General features: G+C 41.0%; 1 protein-coding gene across 2 annotated transcripts in view; it reads left to right on the forward strand.

Annotated features, from left to right (window-relative positions):
- The window catches only part of PITPNC1 (phosphatidylinositol transfer protein cytoplasmic 1), a 169,149-nt gene that overhangs the window by 135,684 nt on the left and 24,572 nt on the right, over positions 1 to 8,893 (forward strand). The gene's annotated exons all lie outside the window — the stretch shown is intronic.

Raw genomic sequence — 8,893 nt, forward strand, 5'->3', positions numbered from 1 at the left:
TGCAATTTTGGCATCCTGCTTATATAATAACTAATCTGAACATTTCAAGTGCAGGTTCATGCCCCTGCCAAAGTTGGGGCATCAGCAACACATGCTTTACTGGGAACTTCTGACCTTCCTGAAGCAATTTTAGAGCTAAGGGAAATGCGGCAGGGGCTGGCCTGGTTCCTCCCTATCCCATCACCTCAGATCTGGCACAAAACCGTAGAGAGTCATGTTCCCTTGTAGGGATACTACATGGATCAGATGCGTGAACAGGGGACACACCTCTCAGGAGTCACACTGGGCTTTCCTTCCCACCCAGAAATCTCTCCCACCTACAGTCACCTTGGGCCTCTATACACATGCTCCAGGGTGAAGGGGAGGTGCTTTAATTAGAGCAAACTAAGAGCGTCATGTATATTCAGTGTCCCGTGCTTCAAAATGGTGGCCAGGGCGCTTTAACCAAAGCTCGCTTGATGAGCTTTAGTTCAACGTCCCCGCTGCCATTTTGAAACACGGGGACACTGAATACACGTGACTCCAGCAGACTTGATTAATTGAGTTAGCATGCATCAGAGCAGACCTCCGTCATGTATAGGTGCCCTTTGTCCCAAATCTACGTGGTGGCATCACATAAAACATAATACCCCCTCAACTCCCGATGGGGAGGAAGGAGAAGAGAAAGAGGAGCTGAGCTTGTCTCTCTCACCACTTCTAGGCCCAAGGGTCCAACCTTGGGATAGTGCCTTCTCAACCTAGCAGCTAATTTAACTGAGCCTTCAGCTCACACAGGAACGGTCTCCACTGTAGCACAGAATGACCAGAATTCAGACTCTGTTAAGGAGTGATAAATATTAGTTGTTTGGGGGTGGGGAGGGCATTATGATCATTTAGACTGACCCTGTGCATCCAGCAAGTCATGGGATTTCACCAAGGGATAGACTCCTGGTTGCAACTCAGGGGGAGGTGTTGTGGTGCACATCCTTTGCTTCACATTTGCCCTTTTAAAAAACTCCTAGAAACCAGAGGTGTCACGATACGCTTGAGTGTCCTGGGCTTGGCGCCACATGGGCAGGGCAACACCACTAGCTGGACTGCTGCCACCATGGTGGCGGCTGATCCAACAGCTCAGCCAGTTCTGGTTATTTTGCCCCCATCCAGGGTCAATACCTGGGCCTGGTGCCCCAGTCACCCCCCACCCTTCGTTACACTACCAACATACAAAAGAGCTACATTAGAACAGCTTTATTTAGGTTGCATAGTTAACATTAAGAAATGCCAGATTTACAGTTGCTGTGTAACCTTGATTCAGGCTCCTTGGACATATGCATTATGGTACAGATTTTGTTACCTGATCACACACTGTTTTACCTCATTCATAGCATAAATTCAGTGCTGAAACAGGCAGAATTCATCTTGTCTGAGCAACCATAAATCTGGCATTACCTAACTTTAAAGCACTTGACTTTAGACCCTGGATAATATTCTTCAACAGCAATTTTGAATGCAATATGTATGCTGAGATTCTCAAAGGAGCCCGAGGGAGTTAGGCACCTAAAGCTGAATAAATTTCAATGGGAGTAGAGCACCTGCCTCCCTTAAGTTCCTATGAAAATCCCAGCCATATATTTTAATGAGCTGATTTGTGCCCCGTAAGGCTGTTCCTCAAACGAGTGCAATTTACAGCTTCAAAAGTTAGTAGTCTTTTGATTGCAGCTGAAAGTCTGCATACGTGAGTGTCTGGCTTAGCCAACTGCCAATGAATAAGTAGCTGGAAGGAGAAGTACTCAGACTTGTGCCTGCAGTTCAGTTTGGAAATACAGTTTGCCTCTGTTGGAAGGGAGTTCGGATCCAATACTATTCTCATAGCTGGATTGAGTATAGTGGCTGCCTGACAAAGCGTAGCAGGGCTTTGCAACAATTTTTGGGATGGACAATTGAAGAATTGGCAGTGGAATAATTTATGTAACAGGAAATCTATATTTCAGACTAGGATGTTCAAGTTACACTCCCTACCACAGTTGTACTAATGACAATACAAAAGTGACAAACTGCTTGTACTGGATGAAAACTTAGTATATATTATTATGAAACCTGTTTGTTGTGTACTGACATCCATATAGGATATCACTTGGTGAATTGACTCACCAATATCTTAATGCTACTCCATGGTCTGGCTGTCCCGTTTAGGAAGGGGGACTGCAGCGAAAAGCCATGGAGCTAAGCTGGACATTATTTGGCTCTGTTTTAAAGAAATCAAGTTAGATTTTTCATTTCTATATGCACACCCAATACTGCAAACAGAGATATTACCGAATAGCTTTTACACTTTCCTTATGGTTCCTTACTAGCCAACTATTAAACTTCATTTTTTAAAGATTTATTTCATGACACAGAAAACCTAATGTTAACTAAGAAAAAATTTGAAAACCATGTTGTATTTCAAGGACAATTCTGTGGACCTAATTCCAAGCATATTATGATTTTTTCTACATACTGTAAAACAGCAATAATCCAACATCTGTTATTTTTTCAGTGCTGGAACATAATGTAGGCAGACAAGGTTCCTTGGGTGAATTTGATATCTTTTATTAGACCAACGCATTGCCAACAAAAGTTTCTTGAGGACATAATAAAATACTGGGAGTTAAAATTTTGCCATCGTTCCTGTTTAACAGAAGAATAAATATTGTTTTTTCTTTTATACATTCAAAAAATCTATCTTGTATCTTGTAACTCCCAGTATACATGTAAGACCTGATTTCATATAATCAAGATATGTTTCAATATTATCTTATGAAGAACATGGGTGAGATTCTCATTTATACTATGTCTATTTTCACTATATTGACAATGTAAAAGGATCATAAAATAGATGTGAATACAATTTCTGTCATATTTACATAAAAGTGGTAATAGTGTAAAGAGGCTTAAGTGTACATGAGATTCTGGCTATAAATATTCCTGTAGTCCAATTAACAGATTTCAGGAGCTGCTGAAAAGAGATCAGTAAAATTTTACAGGTCACGGATTTTCTGCACAGTTTCAATATACAACTCTGATTCGCCGTCTACTTATGCTGGTTCTGCACATTTTCAGGCACAGGTCTGATTCTCCCTTCACATAAGCTGGTATCAACTAGAAATAACCTCATTAAACTTAATAAAGTTAAATCAGTGTAAAAACAACACAAGTGAAATTAGGCTTAAACCTGGTGGACTAAATGGTGCTTTTAATTACACTGTTGTAGAGAATAATGTAATTGATTACTGTGGATTTACTGCAAATCTATGTTGAGAGCAGAATATGGTCCTCCAGACTGAAGGATTAGTCCTGCAACATAATAAGTATTTGACCCTGATTAAAAAAGAAACCCATTAGCATGTTTTTAATTTCAAACATGTGAGTAATCTTTTGATTTCATTGAACTGGTCAGATGCTTCAAGTTAAGCAAGTTCTTAAGTACTTTCCTGGATCAGGATCACAGTACGCAGCGTCTTGGCCCTGAAATAGGTCTAGACCCTATTAAAATATATCCTTTACTGTTGGGTTAAAAACATGCACAAAAGTTCATGATTCAGATGCAAATTAGAAAAATATTTTATTTTAATATTTTAACATAGCATCTAAACTGCTTGCAGTATGGCAGTATTCATGCTGTTAACCTTTATTTGGGACTCAAATGGTTTCTTTTTAGCTTTAAGGCATTCAGCTTTCCTTTGACCCATCAACTTGCAAAGGAAGCAATGTCATCAGTATTTCAAGGACCTGTATATGAAAAGCCCCTTTCTGCAGTTCAACTGACCTTTGAGTTTGTATATCAAACAACCCACCAATTACTGACCAGATTATCTTCTGGTATAAATAGACATAGCCACACTGACTTCAGTGTAATTTTACTCACTTATATTAACACAAAATCTAGTCATGTGTGCCTCATCCACACAGGTGAGCGTTCTCATTAGTAATAGTAATACTGTACTAACACCTAGAAGTCCTGATCAGGAATAAGGGGCCAACTGTGAAAACAGGTATTTCCTGCCTCATTGGGCCCCACAGTCTATAAGAGGTATTTTGTTCTAATCCAGGAGTGGCCAACCTGTGTCATGGGTGCCACAAGTGGCACAGGCAGCCTCTGTGTGTGGCAGGCAATAAATTGGGGAGCAGATAAGCAGCACAGTCACAGCTAGGGCAGGGAGCAGGGCAGGGAGACCTCAGAGCATCAGATTTGGCAGGGAGCAAGCACAGGGCAAGGAGCAGACAGCTGAGCAGCAGATTGGGCAAGGGAAAGGGATCAGAGCGGCACTTGGGGAGGGGGTGAGGCTGATTCGTTGCACGTCTGCCACTCTTCTAACGTACTTGCAGTCAGATTAAAGAGGCCGTGTTTTCCCTTTCGCTGCTTGTCATGTAGTGGTGATGTATATGTAAGCAGCAGAGCCACAAATACATAAAATATCTCTTTACATAATCTTCCACTGGACTGCAGTTACACATTTTGAGTTCTGCTGTCACAAAATGGGGAAGGGACATGTTTTGTAAGAATGGGGCAGAGATTAAAGGGAAAAGGCACAAGTCAGCCTAACAGCCCTTTGCTTTCCAAATATTATCTAGAAACTGAAGAGTAAAAAAAAATTACCCAAGGGCCATATAGGCTGAAGAACCAGTTACTGTTTCAATGAGCAGCATCCTAAAGGATGTCTGCCAGGATAATCTTGAGTGATCTCTTGGCCAGAGCCATCTAAACGATCCTAATCCATTTAAGAGTAAAGGTCTTATCCTTCAGTGTTTGCAAAAAACACTTAGCTCACTAAACAATACTGAATCACAAAAGGTTACTAACCATGGCATGCAGCACACACAAAGGACCAAATTCTCAGTGGTAAAAACCAACTATGGTAGAAGCACAGTGTTTTGTAGAAGTGGAAGATCCAGAGCTTTAGAACGAAGAGGATTATTTTTATTGCTATAAAGTACCCAGGCACTTTGGGGGAAGGTGCAAACAGAACTTTCTAAATAAATAAGGCCAAACTATTAGTGGGTTAAGCATATCCAGTACCCAGTGGATCAGACAAACTCTGCAAGCTTCACTTCCTCCTTTATCACTTATCCACAGAGCATCCCACAGGTCCATGGCGTGTAAAAGCCTGTCTAAACCCCAGGCTTATAGGAGCCTGCACAATCACAAGTCTGTGATATGCTCACTATTCTGCATATACTAAATGCAAAGAAAACCACTAACTCTTGCAAATGGAAGCATGGCTGCTACAATGCATCCAGCATAAAAAAAAAGGAGGTTAATAATCTTCCATTCATAACTTTTAGTGAGACTCAGGGATCTAAATTCAGGCCACATAAGGTAACTGCAGCTGTAATCTTCACTTGTCCATGTGAGAGTCCCAAGATTTCTTCCAGTCTGCAGTTATTTGTGATGAACCTTTGTACATTTCTCATAATCAGATCTTTTGCTGCCACCTCCTTTAGTGGATAAGACTCACATTTCAGATAAGCTTAACCCAAAACATGGATCAGTAAAATGTCAAGTGTGATTCATCTTATTTCTTCTACCACATTTGTATCAGGCTTTATCTGCCCAGCAGGTTAAAGTGTGACTGCCGTACATGTAGGCATATGGAGTTTGAACTAGCCAGCTTAAGTAACAAGCTCAGTAGCAGCACAGACTTCAGCATGAGCTAGTCACCAAGGCTGCCATGTCTTCACTGTGGTTGTTGCACAAATCTGAAGCAAAAAATTTTTGATGCATGTTTCGGATCTGAGGATGTTTGGGTCCAATTTCAGATTTAGTGACTGGCCGTTTATCTCTATGATAGCTCCATACATGTGCATGTGTACTTGCTTTTCTGTCTATCCAAACTTGTATTTATTACATGGAATACAGGGTGATGTGGAGTGGCTTTACTGGCATCAGGTTGGGATGATCTGCATAGTTCGCGCTTGATGTCATTATTGGTGAGTATCCTGAACTCATGCCAATAACACCTTTATGCCACACCTCATCACCATGTATTGTGTGCGTGTGTGTGTGTGTGTGAGAGAGAGAGAGAGAGTGTTATAAATATTTATCTGAATTATTGATGAGAAGGGAACCAAACTACAGCTCAGGAATGGATTCTCAAGTGAACCATTCACATATAACATTTACCAGAGCTGTGGACTTCTGTACAAAATATTCTTTGCCATCATATTTAAGTTTTTGAACTAATGAGGTTTCATTTCCAGATGACAGCACAGCAATTAAGGGTGCCAGAGAGGGAATAAACTCTGTAAATGGTTTCCAAATAGTTAGATTTCATGCAGCTGCCACAGTTTTCGCCTTCAATTTCTGTTTCCGTTTCAGGGTAACACAGCTGCAGTGTAATGAGTCCAGCTTGCTGCTGTCCAGGTGCCTTCAAAATACCATAACAAACCCCCTTGTACACCTCAGGCATAGGAATGATGTCAATTGAAATAACACCGCTACTTCAATTACCAGAGTGAAAATGCATTAAATTATCAGGAGAGAACTACTCATACAAGTGGAGGAGATTCTAGTGTCCTCCATGCCCACCACAGCTGTGCTGTCTTCTGATGGTGACTCTTGAATCTGAATTTAGGGCCCCTCCTATTATTGCCAACCATCTCTGCTTTCTAATATGTCATAGTAGAAGGAAAAAACCCAGAATTCTCTCTATACAATGGAGTTAAGCCTCTGAGAGGAAAGTTGCATGTACTCTGTGCTGGAGCAGTACTCAGCGCTGGGTGCTATATCCTGCACTCACTTCCATGAATGTGTAGAGCAATTGCCCAAATCTAGAAACACAAGGGTTACAATAGAGTATTTTAGCAGCCTTTTGCCTAATATGTTTAACCCTCTTTTTGTTCTGCCCATCAATCATAGGGAATTTGACCAGGATCATTACTCTGGGATAATTGTTCTGCAATAGCTATTCCAAAATAACTCCCTTCTGGGCACTGTATTGCAGACTAAAAATGACTTTAGTCATTTACTCACAAAGCCGAGTTAATTATTCCAGAATAAAATCACATTTATTCCAAAACAGAGTTTTTATACAGGTGTGTTATTCCAGAACAGCTACATTATACCCAAATATCTATACCAATACATATTCCCCATGCAGATAAGGCCACATATATTGATCTCCTCATAGCCTGCCCCCCAGTACTACAGAGCCACCTCTTTATAATACACATTTTGCAAAAATAAAATATTTGCATTGGTCTACCACCTCAAAACTGTCCTGCCACTTGGGGTAAAGCAGGATTTAACTGGCTGTCAGGGAAAAAAAAGAAACAAAAAAACCCCAAATATGTTACAGTATGAAATATAAATATCACAACAGTAGCATTTTGCATCAATATAGGCTTGCAGAACGTTGTGTCTGTACAGTCTCGTATTCAAAGCCCACCCATCGCAGCTGGTGATGAAATGCCAGGTCACATAGATCAAAACAAAATCATGATGGATTAATTCTGAAATGCTACAGCAAACAAATTGGACTTCAGCCTACAAGAAAAAAAATGTGCATCACGGATATCTGTTGGTAGAATATTCCACAGTAGGAATTTAAGGTAAAGAATTTGTGCCCTGGAAAGAAGAATCTTGGAGGCCTCTGAGCAGGGATAGAGAAGAGAGCAGTGATAACCTGCCTCCCTTGGGAGCTGACTTTAACTCTGGCCTCAGAATCAGTGGTGTAGAGCAGAGGCCAGTTGCAGCCAGCAGAGCTGTGTCACCTGCCTGTAAGGCTCCCCAGTGATCCAGAAATTTGGCAATAGGGGAGCATAAGCTACAGCAATTAACACTGTCACTGCTCCCCTGCCATTAAATTTCCAAACCCACGGAGAGCCCATGGGCCAAATGATATGATCCCACATGTCAGGTCGCATGGGGCTGAGCTGGCAGAGAGAGTCAGATTTGGTGCACACAAGTTGCTGTGTGGTGAGATCTGGGCCCATGGACTGTCCCCATGCATCAACCCTGTGCTGCATCCATCCTGCAGATAGACCCTGCTCCACTCATCTAGCCTGCAGGCCAGAAGGTTGGACACCACCGGCTTAGAGCATTCATCACATAATGTTTACCCGTTTGATTAACTGTTTTTACTTTATTGATATTATGCTTTCATTGGTACCTCTTTTCTTCATTTGGTTTAGAGTGCTCTTCCCTGTTCCTCTTGATATCTGATATAATTTATGAGTCAGGCTCATTTGACAGAGTCATTTAGCAAGGGAATAGCACATATTGCTCCATGTTTGCAGTATGTTCTACTGCCAACAGCAGAGTGGTTTAAAAATAGCACTTTAGGTATCAAGTGCTAACAAAGCAGAAATATTGGTGTCTGTGTGCTTGGGTTCCAGTAGAATATAATTTAAAAAATGAAGCCAAAAGCATAATGATTACCCTTCTACGCAAGATCTTAGATCAGTTTCAAATCAGATTTGGAAAAAGAACTTCTTTTTAATGTCCAGAGAAATAAATGTAGATGAAAGCCCTATCATTGTAAATGAGATGAGCATTTATTTTGGAAAGTAGAAAGGTAAGTTGACTATTGAAAACACTCAGGGCAGAAGTACCTGAACCACTGGTGGGGAAAAAAAAATGTAGTTATCCTAACATTTCCTTTATTTGGTCATTTTTATAGTATTTTCATAGAACTTAAGTACCCTTTTCAAAAGGAAGCAACTCGTGATTAGAAAATGAACTACATATGAGTTGTCCCTCCTTCTGGCAGATTGCAGTATCAACCCAGTCACTCAGGCAAACTGTAGTCCCAGCAGCAAAGCTGATTTCTTGAAAATTTGTATTTATTATAGATTCATAGATTCATAGATGTTAGGGTCAGAAGGGACCTCAATAGATCATCGAGTCCGACCCCCTGCATAAGCAGGAAAGAGT

Source organism: Alligator sinensis, unplaced genomic scaffold (assembly GCF_000455745.1).
Source record: "Alligator sinensis unplaced genomic scaffold, ASM45574v1 scaffold282_2, whole genome shotgun sequence".
In the NCBI taxonomy this organism is placed as follows: Eukaryota; Metazoa; Chordata; order Crocodylia; family Alligatoridae; genus Alligator; species Alligator sinensis.